This window comes from Macaca nemestrina, chromosome 10, assembly GCF_043159975.1.
Source record: "Macaca nemestrina isolate mMacNem1 chromosome 10, mMacNem.hap1, whole genome shotgun sequence".
In the NCBI taxonomy this organism is placed as follows: Eukaryota; Metazoa; Chordata; class Mammalia; order Primates; family Cercopithecidae; genus Macaca; species Macaca nemestrina.
This window is the reverse complement of record NC_092134.1, coordinates 111,071,208-111,091,647: the sequence shown is the minus strand read 5'-3', so window position 1 is coordinate 111,091,647 and position 20,440 is coordinate 111,071,208. Positions and strand designations below refer to the sequence as shown.

At 42.5% G+C, this 20,440-nt stretch overlaps 1 long non-coding RNA gene across 2 annotated transcripts in view; it reads right to left on the bottom strand.

Annotated features, from left to right (window-relative positions):
- LOC139356821 (uncharacterized) overlaps positions 1–20,440 on the bottom strand; it is a 55,867-nt gene that overhangs the window by 22,165 nt on the left and 13,262 nt on the right. For both annotated transcript variants that reach the window (XR_011609253.1, XR_011609254.1), the window contains exon 2: positions 11,342–11,418. This is a non-coding gene — a long non-coding RNA (uncharacterized lncRNA). The remainder of the gene's footprint in view (positions 1–11,341; positions 11,419–20,440) is intronic.

The window sequence follows — 20,440 nt, the reverse complement described above, 5'->3', positions numbered from 1 at the left end:
TCCAGGAATTTATCCATTTCTTCTAGATTTTCTAGTTTTTTGCATAGAGGTGTTTATAGTATTCTCTGATGGTAGTTTGTATTTCTGTGGGATCGGTGAAGATATCCCCTTTTTCATTTTTTATTGCATCTATTTGATTCTTCTTTCTTTTCTTCTTTATTAGTCTTGCTAGCAGTCTGTCAATTTTGTTGATCTTTTTAAAAAAAAAAAAAAAAAGATTGCATTCCACTAGCTTTTGAATTTGTTTGCTTTTGCTTCTCTAGTTCTTTTAATTGTGATGTTAGGGTATCAATTTTAGATCTTTCCTCCTTTCTCTTGTGGGCATTTAGTGCTATAAATTTCCCTCTACACATTGTTTAAATGTGTCCCAGAGATTCTGGTATGTTGTGTCTTTGTTCTCATTGGTTTCAAAGAACATCTTTATTTCTGCCTTCATTTCATTATTTACCCAGTAGTCATTCAGGAGCAGGTTGTTCAGTTTCCACGTAGTTGTGGGTTTTGAGTGAGTTTCTTAATCCTGGGTTCTAATTTGATTGCACTGTGGTCTGAGAGACATTTTGTTATAATTTCTGCTCTTTTACATTTGCTGAGGAGTGCTTTACTTCCAAGTATGTAGTCAACTTTAGAATAAGTGTGATGTGGTGCTGAGAAGAATGTATGTTCTGTTGATTTGGGGTGGAGAGTTCTGTAGATGTCTATTAGGTCCACTTGGTGCAGAGCTAAGTTCAAGTCCTGGATATCCTTGTTAACCTTCTGTCTCATTGATCTGTCTAATATGGACAGTGGGGTGTTAAAGTCTCCCATTACTGTTGTGTGGGAGTCTAAGTCTCTCTGTAGGTCTCTAAGGACTTGTTTTATAAATCTGGGTGCTCCTGTATTGGGTGCATATATATTTAGGATAGTTAGCTCTTCTTGTTGAATTGATCCCTTTACCATTATTTAATGGCCTTCTTTGTCTCTTTTGATCTTTGTTGTTATAAAGTCTGTTTTATCAGAGACTAGGATTGCAAACCCTGCTTTTTTTTGCTTTCCATTTGCTTGGTAGATCTTCCTCCATCCCTTTATTTTGAGCCTATGTGTGTCTCTGCACATGAGATGGGTCTCCTGAATACAGCACACTGATGGGTCTTGACCCTTTATCTAATTTGCCAGTCTGTGTCTTTTAATTGGGGCATTTAGCCCATTTACATTTAAGGTTAACATTGTTATGTGTGAATTTGATCCTGTCATTATGATGTTAGCTGGTTATTTTGCCCATTAATTGATGCAGTTTCTTCATAGCATCAATGGTCTTTACAATTTGGCATGTTTTTGCAGTGACTGGTACTGGTTGTTCCTTTCCATATTTAGTGCTTCCTTCAGGAGCTCTTGTAAGGTAGGCCTGGTGGTGACACAATCTCTCAGCATTTGCTTGTCTGTAAAGGATTTTATTTCTCCTTCACTTATGAAGCTTAGTTTGGCTGGATATGAAATTCTGGGTTGAAAATTCTTTTCTTTAAGAATGTTGAATATTGGCCCTCACTCTCTTCTGGCTTGTAGGGTTTCTGCTGAGAGATGTGCTTTTAGTCTGATGGGCTTCCCTTTGTGGGTAACTCGACCTTTCTCTCTGGCTGCCCTTAACATTTTTTTCCTTCATTTCAACCTTGGTGAATCTGACAATTATGTGTCTTGGGGTTGTTCTTCTCGAGGAGTATCCTTGTGGCGTTCTCTGTGTTTCCTGAATTTGAATGTTGGCCTGCTTTGCTGGGTTGGGGAAGTTCTCCTGGATAATATCCTGAAGTGTGTTTTCCAGCTTGGTTCCATTCTCCCTGTCACTTTCAGGTACACCAATCAAACGTAGATTTGGTCTTTTCACATAGTCCCATATTTCTTGGAGGTTTTGTTCATTTCTTTTTACTCTTTTTTCTCTAATATTGTCTTCTCACTTTATTTCATTAATTTGATCTTCAATCACTGATATCCTTTCTTCCACTTGATCAAATCAGCTGTTGAAGCTTGTGCATGTGCCATGAAGTTCTCATGCCATGGTTTTCAGCTCCATCAGGTCATTTAAGGTCTTCCCTACACTGTTTATTCTAGTTAGCCATTTGTCTAACCTTTTTTCAAGGTTTTTAGCTTCCTTGCGATGGGTTAGAACATGCTCCTTTAGCTCAGAGAAGTTTGTTATTACTGACCCCCTGAAGACTACTTCAGTCAACTCATCAAAGTCATTCTCCGTCCAGCTTTGTTCTGTCGCTGGCGAGGAGCTGAGATCCTTTGGAGGAGAAATGGTGCTCTGGTTTTTAAAATTTTCAGTTTTTCTGCTCTGGTTTCTCCCTATCTTTGTGGTTTTATCTACCTTTGGTCTTTGATGTTGGTGACCTACAGATGGGGTTTTGGTGTGGATGTCTTTTTTGTTGATGTTGATACTATTCCTTTCTGTTTGTTAGTTTTCCTTCTAACAGTCAGGTCCCTCAGCTGCAGGCCTGTTGGAGTTTGCTGGAGGTCCACTGCAGACCCTGTTTGCCTGGGTATCACCAGTGGAAGCTGCAAAACAGCAAATATTGCAGAACAGCAAATATAGATGCCGGATCCTTCCTCTGGAAGCTTTGTCCCAGAGGGGCACCTGCCTGCATGAGGTGTCAGTCGGCCCCTACTGGGAGGTTTCTCCCAGTTAGGCTACACAGGGGTCAGGGACCCTTTTGAGGAGGCAGTCTGTCTGTTCTCAGAGCTCAAACACCATGGTGGGAGAACCACTGCTCTCTTCAGAGCTGTAAGACAGGGAGGTTTAAGTCTGCAGAAGTTTCTGCTGCCTTTTGTTCAGCTGTGCCCTGCCCCCAGAGAAGGAGTCTATAGTAGGTCTTGCTGAGCTGCGGTGGCCTCCACCCAGTTGGAGCTTCCCAGCTGCTTTGTTTACCTACTCAAGCCTCAGCAATGGCGGAAGCCCCTCCCCTCGCCATGCTGTAGCCTCACAGGTCAATCTCAGACTGCTGCGCTAGCAGTGAGCAAGGCTCTGTGGGTGTTGAACCCATCGAACAAGGCACAGGAGAGAATCTCCTCATCTGCTGGTCGCTAAGACAATTGGAAAAGTGCAGTATTTGGACGACAGTGTCCCATTTTTCCAGGTATGGTCTGTCATGGCTTCTTTCGGCTAGGAAAGGGAAATCCTCTGACCCCTTGTGCTTCCCAGGTGAGGCAATACCCTGCCCTGCTTCAGCTTGCCTTCCATGGGCTGTACTCACTGTCCAACCAGTCCCAATGAGATGAACCAGGTACCTCAGCTGGAAATGTAGAAATCACCCATCTTCTGCAACAATCACGCTGGGAGCTGGAGACCAGAGCTGTTCCTATTCTGTTATTTCTTAAGAGATATTTCTAGATGTGGGATTATTAAGAGCGTATTTAAAGTCTTTAATCAATATTTCCCCTACCATCACCACCAGCCCTCCTCCCCAATACTTAGAAGTCAGAATGGTTCAATGCCAATTGTCATAACACTGTTATTTATTAACCCCGGAAACCAAAACCCTCTTTTCTATCTGGCCTTGGGGTGTAGTCAGAGATCCACTCTCCACCAGACTCACATGCCCACTCTAGCCTGTGTCCTTCCCCAAATGCTTAGAGCTAATCTTCATACTCTGAATTCATGATGAAGGTTCTACTGGTGAGCCAGCTTAAACTAGTCTTCAAAGTGTACAAATGGCACGTAGATAATGAGCCTCAGCCATTAAGTAACCTCCTAAGGGAATGACGGAGGAGATGCTATGGTGGTTGCCCCTAACTTCAATGTGAAAGAGAACACAATCTACAACCTTGGCTCATCCAAGCACATCATTTCAGGTAGAGTTCTACTCCTTATATGAAGGAACATGGGAAGTTCATGAAGTCAGGGCCCAAACTCTCTTCCACCATGTCATTCTAGTAAATTACAGGCAAACCTGCTACTTCTCAGCAGAGGAATACTAGTTTTTCTGCCCCGAATGCAGTTGAAAGGAAACTGGTAATCAAAGAGAGAAGTTTCTTCCTCCACTCCCCAAGTTGCTTATTTTAAACTCCCTGAAAGCTTGTCACTAGGGGTTCTCTGAGTCACTCCATTCCCATCCCTGCCCCAGGTCCCTGACTCCCCAACTGTGAAAGCTATGCACTAGTGAAAAGTGTTGCTCATCTGCATCTGTGTCCTGTGGGTCTGTGAGACTTGTGTACATCCAGGGACCACTACAGAGACCACACCTGGGGTTGAAAAGTCACTGATAAGCTGTGCTCAGGCCTGTTCTACAATGAAACAGGAGAAGTATGGCAGGGGGAGCCAACAAACCCTTTGAGTTTTAGACTAAGTTGGAGTGAAAGATGACAGGGTGGAACAGCCTCAGCGGTGCAGAGTCAGGGTAGGAAGGTGGGACCCTTAGGCTCCAGCCTGGGAACAAGCCCATTCCCTCAAAGGAATGGCTGACAGCTTTCACTTTAACATGGATTTCCATCTCCATTTTCAAAGGGCCTCCCAAGGCCATTTCCCCTACCACCACCTGCAGCAGCACTTCTCCCCCATACTTAGAAGCCAGATACATCAGATGGCTGCCTTTTCATTCCTCCGCCTGATGAGCCATGGAAGCCTCCTAAGGTCGTCATGACTAATCCCTGTCTTCCAGGCTAGATAATAACTGAGTTACATGCCACCCAAGGGCAGAGCAGGCCATGTCTTGACTATCCACCAGTCTCCTCCAGCACAGAAGAAGAAATTAAATGAACCCAGGAGCCTTATGACTGGTAGATTTTACATAAGGGCTAGATGGACTGGATGAGCAGTGTAATGAAATCATCACTGCTCCCGAGTTGGACACAGGCGCCCATTGGAATGCATCAGAGTAAACTGCCAAATCTTTCATTGCCCAAGGTCAGAGGGCTCCACGAAGGGGAATGCCCATAGGCTGCTGTGAAGTATTACATCAACTCTTTCCTTCTGAATGTGACAGTATTTCTACATGCGTAATTGACACAATGAACAGCCTTGCCTTGCAGCCACACTGTGAGGCACTGCCTCCCATACACAGCACCGTTTTTGGCTCTCCCTGCTGTCCTCATTGGCCTCAAGCCAAAGCCTAATGGGCTGAATCCCTCCCAAAACTGCCCCCAACTTGTAAAATCCTGCAGTGGTCCCCCATTGCCTGCAGTATGAAATCCAAACTCCTTAGCATGACTGGCAAGTCATTCCAGATCTGGCTCCAGGCTGATTCTGGCCTCCAGTACCACTGTGTGCTTCCTCTCCTCCTGTGTACCCGAAACATTTGTAGATTCAGTATGTTCTTAATATGCCTTGCACCTTGATGCTGCCAAACCTTTGCTTGTGTTCCTTGCTCAGCCTAATATACTTTTTCCTCTTCCTCTATCTGTGGAAAGTCTTCTCATTCTTCTAGGCCTCAATTAAAAGGCTCTTGCTCCATAAAACACTCCTCATTCCATAATTCAGAGAGCATTAGTCTGTCCTCTGGCCCCCCATCTGCATCCCAATTCAGCTTGTTCCATTCTGTTCTGTATTTTTCATGTGTTCCTTCCATGGTTGGTCATGTATTGAAACATCTACTATGCGTCATCACTGTGCTCAGCATTTGGAATATATACATGATCCCAGCTTGGAGAACCCACAGTCTGGAGGCAGGGACAGCTATGCAAAAAGCTACAGTACAAGATAATATGGATAATCCAAATTATGTCCTCTGCCAAAATCTTTCAATGGTTTCCCACCTTACTTGGAGTGAAATCCAGTCATAACTGTTACCTACAGGACCTCACACAGCCTGGCTCTGATCACCTCTTGGGAATCTTCTCCCATCACTCCCCTCTTTCACTCCAGTGACCTCTGACCTCCCCACTGTTCCTCTCACACCCTGCATAGTCTTCCCCAGGGCATTTGCACTGCTGTTCCTTCTGCCTGTAAAGCTCCTCCCTGAGGTATTTGCATGGCTGGCCCCCTCACTTCCCTCTAGTCTTTTGTCAAATGTCACCTTCTCGGTAAGGCCTCTACTGGCCACCTATCTTCCTGACACTTTATGTCCACCTTCCTCTGTACTTATTCCATTGTAGGCACTATGTATTTTACTCATTTATTGTTCATGGTTTGCTCCTCCGATAGATTGCAAGCTCCGTGTCAGAAGGCATCTTTATCTGTCTTGTTCCAATGAATAACCTGAAACAGCATCTGGCACATAATAGGTGCTCATTAAAGATCTGCCAAATAAATAAATCACAGAATGAGTGCATGCTATAGGAGACAGAAGCAAGGGCAAAGGAAGGAACAACTCTGGTAAATCCCCCCAAAGTCCACTTCCTAGAGCCCAGATAGTTCACGTAAGTGAGAAATGCAAATCCAAAGAAGGGCCTGTATCACTGGCTTCTCCTGCTAGTATAATCAGCAAAACACTAAAAGGCTACATGGCCTGATCCACAGCTATTCATTCAGCCCCAAATATGAATGAAGTATCTACTATGTGCCAAGGGGTACTAGGATCTGGGGGCTCAGTGGTGAACAAGATCAGCTGTTCCCTGCCCTAAGCTAATTTAAAACAAAGTGAATGAACAACACAAATTGTAACAAGTGCTAGAACTCCTGCCCAAGTCATATCCTCCTGGAACTAAGAGGGAATTTTGCTTAGTGGGTAGAAATGTGGGCTCAGAATTAACTGCCTGATTCAGTTCTAGTTCCACTATTTATTAACTGTGTGACATTGAGTAAGTAACTTATCTTCTCTGAGCTTCAGTTTCTTCTTTTGCAAAATAGGAATCTTAATGAAACCATCTTTGAAAAAATGTAACATGGTGAGAAATCTAACCTAACTGACTCTGCCTTGCTTCTAACCTCACAAGGCTTTGTTAACTTTTGAACAGTTCCTTCCAGAAATTAACCCCCTCCTTGCAAGGGAACCAAAACCTCTTTTGTCAGACTCATGAAAGGCACAAGATTATGATTATGGGGAAGGGGAGGTGGTGGCGGTTGAATTCTGCTAAAATATAGGCATAGTAAAACAATAATGAGCCATTGTTCCAGAGGTTACAAGATTTGTTACTTCTTCAGTTATTCATATAGATAACATCACTACTGTCAAAACATAAAATTGGTCTTTGAGATATTTTTCAGACATTTGTATTCTGGTGACCAGCTGACTTCACCTGGACCCATGACCCATAGAAAGAACTGACTCCCACCCAGAAACTAACTCAGCGTGCAAAGACAGTTTGGACACACCTGTGGTTTCATCCCAACTAATCAGCAGCACCTGTTACCTAGCCCCATGTCTGCAAATTATCCTTACAAACCCTAGCCTCCAAGCTTTTGGGGAGGTGAATTTGAGAACTGTATCCCACCCTGCTTGGCTGAGCAAACGATAAACTCTTCCTCTGCAACACCACTGTCTCAGTATATCAGCTTTTTTTTTTTTCTTTTGAGGCAGGGTCTCACTCTGTCTCCCAGGCTGGAGTACAGTGGCATGATCTCGGCTCACTGGAACAGCACAATCTCGGCTCACTGCAACCTCCACCTCCTGGGTTCAAGCGAGTCTCATGCCTCAGCCTCCTAAGTAGCTAGGATTACAGGCATGTGCTACCATGCCCAGCTAGTTTTTGTATTTTTAGTAGAGATGTGGTTTTGCCATATTGTTCAGGATGGTCTCGAACTCCTGACCTCAGGCAATCCACCTGCTTCCACCTCCCAAAGTGGTGGGATTACAGGCATAAGCCACCGCGCCCCGTCTATATCAGCTTTTCTGCGTAGCAGTCAAGAAGTACCAGTTGGGCAGTTACATTACTAGTACCTAATGATTGGGATACTGTGAGGATTAAATAGATAATCCATAAAGAGACTGAAACAGTAAAATATCATCCAGTTGTCACCAATGTTAGGAGAAGAAGGACTCAACATCACATCAGCTCACTGATAGGTAAGCACATGTTTTCTGATTGACGTGAATTGTGTCAACAGTTAGTGGCAGAAACAAAAAAAGCAGCCAGAACTTTTCACTGTGTTGGTCTAACAGACAAAGCTACTCCTTCCTCCCAGCTTGTGATGTGATTATTCTCTTGCTCAGAATAAGTTTTGGCTTACTTTAGATCCCATAACTAAGTGTCCATTATGCTGTGTACTGAGCAGCAAATGGGAAGATCACAGGGCCTCCTGTAGCTGGAGCTGCCATTAGTGCCCTAGGGCATTTGTGTGCTGGCTTCTCAGTGTCCTCACCACTTCTGGCCCCTCCACCATGCCCACAAGCACAAGTGACTCTGGACACTGGGAAGCTATGGAGGAGGCTCAAGCTCTTTGAACTGACCAGTCTTCAGTTTTTAATGACCACCAGCAGTTGCAGCCACCCCCGCTGCACCAATTAGTCCTGAGACTAGAACAGGGTATATTCCTGGATCCCTTCCAGAATCCCCTCGACACACATCACAGCCCTGTTCTGCATTTCCTTTGCTTCCCCTACTTTTCTTCCCTTTCTTTTAGAGGTCCCACCTTCCCCAGAAAACTCTCAAGTGGCCACATAATTTCAAAGCACCCTTGCTTTTTCTGTGTCTGCAGAGAAGTAGATGAGTGTTACTCTAGTACTGAGCACATTGGATCATGGTGTCAGGTTATATTCCCCTCTCCACTTAAACAGTGACCTCCTTCAAGGCTAACATTGTTTCTTTTTCTAAATTTTTTCTTTCTTTCTTTCTTTCTTTCTTTCTTCTTTCTTTTCTTTTCCTTTCTTTTTTTTTCTTTTCTTTTCCTTTCTTTCTTTCCTTTTCCTTCCTTCTTTCTTTCCTTCCTTTCTTCCTTCCTTCCTTCTTTCTTTACTTTCTTTCTTTCCATCTTTCTCTCTTTCTTTCCTTTCTTTTCCTTTGTTTTAATAGAGACAGGGTCTCACTTTGTTGTCCAGGCTGGTTTTGAACTCCTGGCTTCAGGGTACTGGGATTACAGGTATGAGCCACTGTGCCTGGCCAACACTGTTTCTTTTGCTTCATACCTCCTGTACCTAGCATGGGATCTGGCATACAGTGGGAGGATAATAAATGTTGGTTAAGAATGAACAGGGAAGAAAGAAAGGAATGAGCAAATGCCTTCCAAAAAACAAGACAGAGAAGGGAAGGATGGGAAAGGACAGTGCAGGATCAAGGACTGTCAAGGATCAAGTGCTTGGCCCCAGCAAGGGCTACACAAGAGCCTATCCTTTGGGATTTTGCAGCATAATAAGCATGGAATCTATAGTTCCAGCCCTAGGTCTGTCAGTTACCAACTCTGACCCCAGACATTTCACTTACCAGTCTGTGGCTCCATTTCTTCATCAACAAAGGAAGCTATGTTGGGCTACGTGATCTCTTCCTTTGAAACAAATAGAAAAGTATATTCCCCACTCCCATCTGCAGGTTTCCTCAAGTCCCCTGATATGTTTGGCTATATCCCCACCCAAATTATGTCTTGAATTTCCATGTGTTGTGGGAGGGACCTGGTGACAGGTGATTGAATCATGGAGGCAGGTCTTTCCCATGCTGTTCTCATAATACTGAATAAGTCCCACGAGATCTGATGGTTTTAAGAATGGGAGCTTCCCTGCACAAACTCTCTCTTTGCCTGCTGCCAGCCATGTAAGACATGACTTGCTCCTTTTTGCCTTCTGCCATGATTGTGAGACCTTCCCAGCCATGTGGAACTATAAATCCACTAACCCTCTTTTTCTTCCTACTCTCTTTATCAGCAGCATGAAAACAAACTAATACATCCCCCTTTATGAAAGAACCCAGAAACCGTTCTGGTCACTGTAATGCTCTCTATGGATTTATCTAGTGTGGTCTTTCTCACACTTGAATGGATGATTCCAGAATGTAATTGCCTCACTCACAGTGTGGTGCTGGCAAGCAGTTGAGGTCTTGGGCACGCTGGGGTCAAATCAAAGTGGAGGTCCATAATCTAGGGTCCATTGTACAAAAGCATAATTTATTCACCACATTTCAGGTAGTATAGTCAGAGAAGAGTGAATTGAGAGGCATCAGGCATCAGCACACACACACAAAGTGCTTAGGGAATAAGAAGGAAGAGACCTGAGACGGGAGATAAATTGTCTTGTATGATCTTAAATATCACTTTTTTCTTATCTTGCCTGGATTAAGAGAGATTAGAAATGCTATCCCCAGCTAGTACAGGGTAGTAAGCAGTAAGAGTGCAGGGTTTAAAGACAGCCAGATGTGAGTTGAAATCTCAGCTCTACCCCTTACTAGCTGTGGGACTTTGAGCAAGTCTCTTCACCTCTCTGAGACTCAGTCTTCTCATGTAAATATATGGATAAAAATAATGTTTGCCTCCCAGGGTTATTGTGAGAGTTTAAACGATAATGCACAATTATCATCAGTGGGAGCTAAAACCACTAGACAAAAGACTTACGGGGTTAGTCACATGACCTCAAAATATCACTCCAGACTACTGTTTAGACTCTTCGAAACTGTCAATGTCATGAAAGGGGGATGCACAAGGGTGGGGGGGTGGTGAGAAACTACTCTAATTAAAGGAGACTAAAGAAACAGGAAAAGTAAATGCAATGTGTGATCCTTGATTAGATCCTAAATTGAGAAAAACAAGAGAGGAAGGAAGGAAGGGAGGGAGGAAGGCAAGCAGGGAGGAATTATTGAGAAATAGGGGAAATTTGAACAAAGATTATATAATAAATAATGGAATTGTTTTAATGTTAACTTTCCTGAGTAGAGAGAGGGAGCAATTAATAAAGCTAGATGTTTCAGTGCATATTATTCCAAATTTTTGCATGTTTTAAACATTTTCAAAATAAGGATTAGGCAGAAAAAATAATGCACGTAAAGTTCATGGTACATAATGTGTAACAAATATGATATGCTGGTGATGATATCTCGACTTGATTGAAGCTATTAAAATTTCAAAATGTTTATTTTATCTCCACATCTGTTTCTGACTTGCTATGTGAGATGGCTCAAGCCAGTAACCCATTCCAAGGTTCAGTTTTCCCATCTAGAAAGCAGGAAGACATCAGAGCCACATGTGGAACACCAAAAAGAAACAAATACTGAGAGGATAATAAAGATTACACATATAATGAGAAAATCAAATTCCTCTCTAGGGTTGGGATACATGAGTCCATGTTACTGTAATTATGATGGGAACACCCTCTGATTATTCAAATGAACTCTACCCTGGTGTATTTTTTTTTTCTTTTTGCATCTTTTTTCATACTATGATAAAGTTACTATCACTCTGTGCTTTTAAAATGTGCTATGAAGCTTAAAAGAGGAAAAGCAATGCCTGTTTAAGAAAACTCAAAGAGAAGGCAGGCCCTACGGCATGAGTAACACAATTCCATGAACATTGATTGAATACCTTCCTCTGTGTCAGCCACTTGGGATGCAAAAAGAGCAATAAGATGATTTTCTGCTGTTGCTTGAAGGCCTCATGACCTATTAAAGAAAAAAAAAACACATAATCAAGAAATTAGATAAGCCATATGAACTCTTTGCCAAACATTGTGTCATGTAAAACAGTAGGTTCATAGTAAGTAGGTATTCACTAAATCACTGTTAAATGAAAGAAGACTGGATGGATGGATGGATGGATTCATGGACAAACAGGAGGACAATAGAATGGAGAGAATGATATGAGAACCACCAGAAAGAATAACTAATTCCATATGAAGCTTTAGGAGGCTGGTGGAAAGCCACTGGTTTACTGATATTTGAAGTGGATGTTGAAGGACCAGGATAATTTCATTTGGAATGAAAACCATCTTAGGGGAACAGCATAACGTAAGGAATAATTTTTTACTTTTCAATCAAATCTGTCCTACTGGGAGAAAGAAATCAGAGGAATACAATGTTAATGATGTAGTCACCTAGGTAAACCTATTCTGAATCAAAAGAGAGGATGATAGCACTTTCTGGAAGAGGAACAACACAGTTTTGTTCCGTGAGCATTATTGAACATGCACCATGTTGAAACCATTTCTCAGTCTGATGATACAAAGACAGTCAGACACTACCATAGGCCAGAGAGTCCCATGGCTTGGTAGCAAGATTTTTTCTATAGATCTTTCTGTACTGGTCCACAAAAGTAAAAGTTAAAGGACAAGAGACAAGCAGTCAAACTTAAAACTAGTTCTTAAGTAAAAGTCTTTGCTGAACATTGGGTGGCATGTAAAACATAGTAGGGTCAGAGTAAGCAGGAATTCAGCAGATCACTGTTGAATGAAAGAATGGCTGAGTGAATGCATGGATGGATGGATGGATGGATGGATGGATGGATGGATGGATGGGTGGATGGATGGACAAGCAGACAGAAGAATGGAAAAGTTGATCAAATAACTCTAAATACAGGCAAAATAGAAACGCCCAGGGAAATGCCTCCTGAATAATATGTCTATACCTAAGCTGCCAGGGACTGGTTTGGGTTCCTGGAAGGCTTACATAGACAAAAGAGTTTTTAAAATGCCTGAAATCACTTAGAAAATGCAAAAGAGTAAAGAAAGTCAAAACTTAGAAAAGGATAATTGAAAACAGTACTTGAGTAAGACAATTTATACCCATTGCCATAATTTTATTTTGCCCTAATTATATATTTTCTTAAGAACTGTAAAGCCTAGGTTATAATGAAGATATAGCCTAATCATTTCACTGTTGATCTAATAAGAAGTTTTCTTTTTAGAAAAAGCAAAATAATATGGCCGAATCATGCTTTTCATCTCTTACCCCTTCTCTGTCATATAGAACTGGAGTAAATGTATTCATCTTCCCTCTCTGATTCCTCTAGCTGGTAGGGAGGAACTGAAATTGTGGGTACAGCCTAGGAGAAATTACCTGGCTTTTGGAGAATGTCTTACTACCCTCCAGAATAAATGACAGTAAAAGACAATGAGCTGGGCGTTGTCGCCAGCCCTTTGGGAGGCTGAGGCAGGCAAATTGCTTGAGCCCCAGAATTTCAGGGCCAGCCTGGCCAACATGGGGAAACACCGTCTCTACTAAAAAAATACAAAAATTAGCCAGGTGTGGTGGTGGGCACCTCTAGTCCCACCTACTTGGGAGGCTGAGGTAGGAGAATCTCTTGAACCCAGGAGGAGGAGGAGGTTGCAGGGAGCCAAGATTGCACCACTGCACTCCAGTCCTGGAGACACAGTGAGACTCCATCTCAATAATAATAGTAATTATAATAATAACAACAAAAGACAACAGAGGCTTATTTTACTGGGGAAATGGTGCAGTGTAGCAGCTAATTGTGCTGACTTGGGAATCAGTCTATGGGCAACATCCTTAATCTTCCTAGGCCTCAATTTCCTAATCTGTAAAATGGGGAGAATGTGAGTATCCATCTCATAAAGTTGTTATAAAGATTAAAATTATAGAGGATGCAAATCATTAGTAGTCATAATAAACTTATGTGCCAATAAATTAGCACTGTAACTCATAATAAATACAAAATAAATATTAACTATCGCTGAGAGATGATGAAAAATAAAAGCAGATAATTGGGAATTTGATATATAGTGTTCAATTGAACCAGTCATGGCTTGGTCACTCCACTGGCTAACACTGGAGTGAATCAAAATTTTTTTAAACCAATGGCTGTCAATGGGAAGTGGTACTGCCCCCAGGGGAAGTTTCAAAGAAGTTGTCACAGTGACTAGAAAACTCCACTGGTGCTAAATAGGTGAGGGCCAGGGATGATAAATGTCCTCCAGTGAGCAGGAGAATCCTGCACAACAAGAAATTGTCATCTAAAACACCAGAAGCACCCCTAATGAGAAATCGTGGATTAAACTCTCCATGGGATTCCATTCCCATTTCCATTCCCCTGGCCAGATTGCTTCAGGCTTGGACATGGGCCTATTTTGGCCAACAAGACATAAAAGCCTGTTGAGATTCTGAGAAAACCTTTTCCTGTGATTAAAATAAAAGCGTATCCCTCACTAGGGGAACTTGGGGCCTCCGTGGCTGACTTGCCACCATGAGGGGAAAGCCCAGAGACACAGAGAACACCCAGAGCCCTGACATTCCTGAGATGCCATATTAGTCAGTTTTGGAACTACCTACCTCCAGGTGTCTTGCAGGGCAAAAAAATTCATTTCTTTTAATATAATCAAATTTTAATCTGATTTAATCTATTATTTGCAGCCTGATGCATTCTGAATAGTATATTGTTTGGCCTAAAGAAGGTGAAAGGGGGAAAAAATCACATGATGATAGCTCTAATCTCATTAATTAGGGTGCTGCCCTCATCACCTAATCAGTTCTTAATGCCACCACATTGAGGATACCAACACATATGAATTTTGAGGGAACACAAATATTCAGCCCATAGCTGACTTGCATGCTAAAAGCTAAATACTCAACAGAGGAAAGATGTTGCTCCTCAAATGTATATACAGGTTTAACACAATCTCTATCAAAATCTGAGCAAGGTTTTTATAAATATAGCTTATTTTAAAATTTACATGGGGAGGCAAAGGAACTAGAATAGCTAAAACAAATTTGAAATAGAAGAATAACGTGAGTGGAATTAGTCTACTCAATTTCCAGACTTGTTATTTTGAAATATATAGCGACAGTGACGAAAACTGGATGGTATTGATGGAGAGATAGACACAGAGCTCACTGGAACAGAATAAAGAACCCAGAAATAGATTTGCACTAACATGCATGAGTGAGTTTTAGAAAAGGCACAGAAGTAATTTGATGGAGAAAAAAGAACCTTTTCAACAAATGGTACTAGAGGAATTGGACATTTACAGGGGAAAAAATACCTTGCCCTAACTACTATTTGGTACACAAAAATTAACTCAAAATGTATCATGGACTTATGAACAGCTATAAAACTTCTAGAAAAAAGCACAGGAGAAAATCTTCATTATATAGGGTTAGGCAAAGAGTTGTTAGACTTGACATCAAAAGCATGATCCATAAAAGGAAAATTTGAAAAATTGGACTTCATCAAAATTTAGAACTTTTAGTCCCTGAAAAACCCTGTCAAGAGGATGAAAAACAACCCACAAACAGAAAGAAGTTACTTGTAAACCACATATCTGACAAAGAATGAGTATTTGTAATATATAAGAATTCTTAAAACTCAACAGTTAAAAAAAATTAGAAAATAGACAAAGGATATGAACAAATATTTCACCGAAGAGGCTATACAGATGATAAATAAGAACACGAAAAGACGCTCAACATCACTAGCGATTAGGGAAATGCAAATGTAAACCATTAAGCTATCATACACACTTATCAGAATGACTGAAATGAAAGGTAGTGCCAATGAATGCAGCTGAGGACACAGAGAAACTGGATCTCTCGTGCATTGCTAATGCAAATTAAAATGGTATAGCCACTCTCTAAAAACTAAATGTGCAGCTACCATATGACCCAGCAATTGTACTCCTGGGCATTTATCCCAGAGAAATGAAAACTTATGTTTACACAAAAACCTGTACACAGGCCAGGCATGGTGGCTCACACCTGTAATCCCAGCACTTTGGGAGGCTGAGGTGGAAGGATTGCTTGAGCCCAGGATTCAAGGCCAGAACTGGACAACACAGTGAGATCCCCATCTCTACCAAAAAATTTTTTTTAATTAGCCAAGTGTTGTGGTGCATGCCAGTAGTCCCAGCTACTCGAGAGACTGAGGTGGGAGGATCACTTGAGCCCAGGAGGCCGAGGCTGCAGTGAACCGTGATCTTGCCACTGCACTTTAACTGGTGACAGAGTAAAACCCTAGGTGACAGAGCAAAACCCTGTCTCAAGCAAACAGACAAACAAACCAAAAAACCCTGCACACAATTTTTCATAGCACCTTTATGCATAAAAGCCAAAAACTGGAGACAGACCTGATGTCCTTCAATGAGTGAATGGTTAAACAATCTATGGTACAGCCATACACTGAAATACTGTTGATACATGCAACAACTTCTTGAATCTCCAGAGAATTATACTGAATGAAACAAAGAAAGTTAATCACAAAAGGTTACATACTGCATGATTCCATTTATATAGCTTTCTTGAAATGGCAAAATTATAGAAATGGAAAACTGATTCGTGGTTGCCAAGGGTAAAGAAGGGGGCTTGTAGGAAGAAGGGAAGTGGGTGTGGCTATAATAGGGCAACAGCGATGGAAATGTTCGCTATCTTGAATGCATCAATGTCGATACAGTTGTGATACTGTACTATGGTTTTATAAGACATTACCATTGAGGGAAACTGGGTAAAGGGTATGTGGAATCTCTCTGTATTAGTTCTTACAACTGCATGTGAATCTACAATTATTTCAAAATCAAAAGTTTAATTGAAAAAAAACTCCGCACCACAATCCACAAGTCCGTGGAGCCATGAAGCCCAGAGCTGTGTGGCATGGACTTAGAAACAAAGACCAAAACAGGCCCTGTGGGTGAGCAAGAGGGAAGAAGCCAACCGCCCCACACGGGATCAAGATAAATGTTCGTTGATATTACATTTGCAGAAAGAAAAAAGGAAGGAAATCACCATATGAGTTGATTTACAAAAGACTCTTCTTTCAGCCTGAATCCATCTGAAGCCAGAGATTCCATTCAACCTGGCACACATTCAGATAGCAAGTCTGCCTGGTACAGAAATCAGGCTCACACTGAGTAATTTGATCCATTTACTCCAAGTCAGCAGTTTGGACATATGTTTGCAATCTAAGGGCTTCCTGTGAGGTACACAGAGCCATAATAACATTTTTTACGAGAACTTTCTGGTTTTGGATGCCAGGCCAGACTGGAGTTGAAGACGTGGTTGGATGTAAACAAGAGTTTTAAAGGTCAGTTCTCTAGCCAGCAGGCTGGACTGTGTGGACCTTGACAGTGGGTGGGGAAACTGTTCTCAATGGGTTTTCTCATAAAAAGATGATTTGCATGTGTTTCCTTGTACCAGAGCAGAAAAATCCCACAGGACTTTTCCACTTTGCTTCTGTATCTGATGGAAGGCAGAGGAAGTGGCACAAAGCCAACACCCGCCCTTCAACCCCAATTCTCCCAGTCCAGCCCTGAGAAATGCTATCACGCTGGGTCCTATGTTAAGCAAAGCCACAGCCCCTCCTCTGACTGGGCCAGTACAGCTAAATAATAAATATCCTCCTCAACCCCATCGGTCTCTCTAATTCCTTAAAAAATCCCGCTACACTCCCAGCCCCTTGGAGAGCTGCTGCACCCTGCTCACCCTGGCTTTTGCACAGGGCCCATTTTACATGAGTCACTCCCAAAGGAACAATTCTCTTCCCAGTGTGCTCCTTAGGCATTTCAAGTGATTCTGTAAACCACATACTAAAAAAAGCAATGTTCTCATGTATTAATTTGACTAATATCCCATCAAATATGCCCCTACTGCTCTCAATTTATTCTACCAAACACAAGGATCTGGAAAAGCTCATTCTTTCTTACTCAACACTAGCACCCTTTTAACAATTTCATCTCCTCCTTCTGCTGCAGGAAATAAAACTCGGAGTTTGAAGGGAACCTTTCCTTAAACTGTAGACACAAACACTGCCTCTGTCTGTGGCCTTTGATCAGGAGTCCTAAGCCCTCATGCCTCAGCCTCCAAAGGGCTGTCCTCAAAGGCCAGGGGCAAAGGAAAGTTGACTGACTAATTTGGCAAGAGGCTCTTGACCAGGGATTCCTAACTCATCTGTGGCCTCTCCAGCCCCCAAAAGTGGAAGTCCATAGAATTATAGGGAGAGTATGAATATGCACGTCTTCCACATGTAAATTGATCTTTCTCATTTCCTATCTTTTTCTTCAACGGGGAATGGGGAAGGGTGCAGAGAGAAGGAAAGCACAAAACAGGATCAAGAAAGCAAACTGCCCAAATGACAGAAACCTCATACCAGAACGGTTGCTGAATTCTGAAGTCCTGGCTCCCAGCTCACAGGAGCCAATCTCACGTCCCAGTGAGTTGGGGGGAGTGTCTTCCTGAGCAGGTGAACGGGGCAGTGGTGTGGCTGCTCATCACCCCTCATCGCCATACTGTGAAGGTCACATGCAAGACAGGAAAAGCCATGGAGGAGATGAGGTGTGGGGCCAAGAACACTCAAGTTGGAGGTTCTCGCTGTGGGCTCAGCTATGTGATTATATACTAGGGCAAGCCCATTGTCCTTCTGTGCCTCAGTTTCCTCATTGGTAGGATTCAAATGTTAATACCCATCTCAGGAAATGATTGTGAGGAGTCAGTGTTAGGAATGTGTTCTGCTGCAAGTAACAGAAAGTCCAACAACTACATCTAAACAAATTAGGAGTTTGTTGCTCTCACATAAGAAGTCCAAAGGTAGATATTCCAGGGCTCAAATACCTGTGCGATTCTTATTTATTCTAAAACCCACATTTTTTCACATTTGAACATCTTTGGGAATCTGGTTGTATCTTAAAAACCTGTCAAGTTGTAGTTTAATTAACAGTATTTAATCTTTCCTAATGATACTTAAATACTGCTGTGTCTTATAATATTGCTTACGTATCCAATGAAGACAATATCGGGGCTAGACTCTTTCTAGTGTTTATCTCCTCCATTCTTAGTCTGTGGATGCCTTCCTGCATCCTCAAAACCTCTTGGTTGCAACATAGCTGCTGCATCTCCAAGAATCACATCCATATTACAGGCAGGAGGGAGAGAGAAGTGGGAAGAAGACGAAAGGTTTTCTTTCCTTGACATCTTTTTTCTTTTAGTTAGAAAGAGATGCCCTCTCTACCAACTTTCACTTACATATTATTGGGCAGAACTATGTCACATGGCCAACTACAGAGTTCTGGGAAGTTGAATGTTTAGATTTCCAGGCTCTCTAAAAGAGGAAGGCAAGGGAGGAAGTAGGTGCTTGCTTGGGTACTGAGTGAGCCCACCTATTGTATCTGCCACTGTATTTAAAGTACCTAGGACAAGTATCTGGCATGTAGCAGATGCTCAAGACAGAGAAATCCTGTACCTTCTACACACACACACACACACAAATACACACACACACACACACACACAAACACACACACACACACGATTTCTTTTGGAGATGAGGGAAGCCAGCCCACCAAACAACTTCATTTCTTGAAACACTACAATCACCACTCTATAGGAATGCAAATGAGGCTTACCCAAGAAAGAGTGATAAACACACTTCTATCCTTTCCAATTCTGCAGAGCCGTTTCAGTAGGCTCATGCACCAGAAGATTCTGGCACAAAATAAATAAACAAACTGTTTTGCTTTTCTCACACGTGAGGGATTTTTGGTTTCCATCCACCAAGCTGAGGCTCTCACTTCAGCTCTGCGGCAGCCACAGCCCTACAGGCCCTGCTTGGTCTCAGTGGGAAGCATTTACAAGCTGGCATCTGTGAGCCATCCTCACTTCAAATCTGTGAGCAGGGGATAAGCATTTCTATTTGCCAAAACTGCATCTCAGAGAAATTAGGAACATGTTCGAGGTCATCCAATTGGTAAGTGAGGAGCTAAGACAAACTGAGGTCGTTCTGGTGCCGGTACCCTTCCTTGATGTCTCCTTGCCCCACTGAGGGATTGCTTTCTGTTTAACTCTCAGTTTTAGGCCAAAAAAGTCAGGCATCTCCCCAACATCAGGATCCCATGGAAGGGTTGTCATAGTGATGATAGAAAGTGGAGGCACTTTAGGGTTTTCTCTGCCCCTCTGCTCCCAGGCAGGCCTGGGGGTCTGCTAGCCTCCTTGAGACTCTCTAAAGACATCTGGGCAGCAGAGTCAATCCCTGGGGGCTCATCTAGGAACTCCAGGGACTGTGTGCTTCCTTCTACTCCATAGATGGGAGACACTGCGACTTCTGCAAAGAGGAGGCAATGCCCAAGGTCATAACAGGAGTGAGAACCTGTGTGAGGACCAGACCAAAGGCTTCATGCTGCCCTCTCTCTGGGGCCCAGGGCTGCACTGGCTCCTGTTTTGTCCTTGATTAGAGATACCAGCTCTCAGACTTCTCAGGGTCACAGAGAGCAGGGCTGGGCTTGGAGGGGATGGGTTGGGAGGGAGAGATTCTGAGGTAAGACAGTGAGTCCCTGGGCAAGTATTTGTTTAAAGAGCAGCAGGAGAAGGGAGTGAAGTGGGGAAGCGGTGGAAGTGTGCAAATAGCCATGGTCCTTGGCCATTTTTGAGACTTCATCAGGGAGGCCTACCCTGACCCTCATGATCTAAATGAGCCCTCTACTTCATTATTTCCTCTGTTCTTTTCCATTATAGCACTCATTACCATTTTTGACTGCCTATTTCTTTGTGTGTCTTTTCTTTTTCATGTCTGTCCAGGCCACTAGGCTCTAGAGTCCATAAAGGCAGGAAAGACATTGGCTGTCCATTTGCCCAGGACCCAGCAGTGCCTGGCATATAGTAAATGCTCAACAAATACATAATGAGAAAATGGTTTTTTGGTTTTTTTTTTTAACATTCCTGATTCAGCTTGGACATTGATATGAACCAAAATACG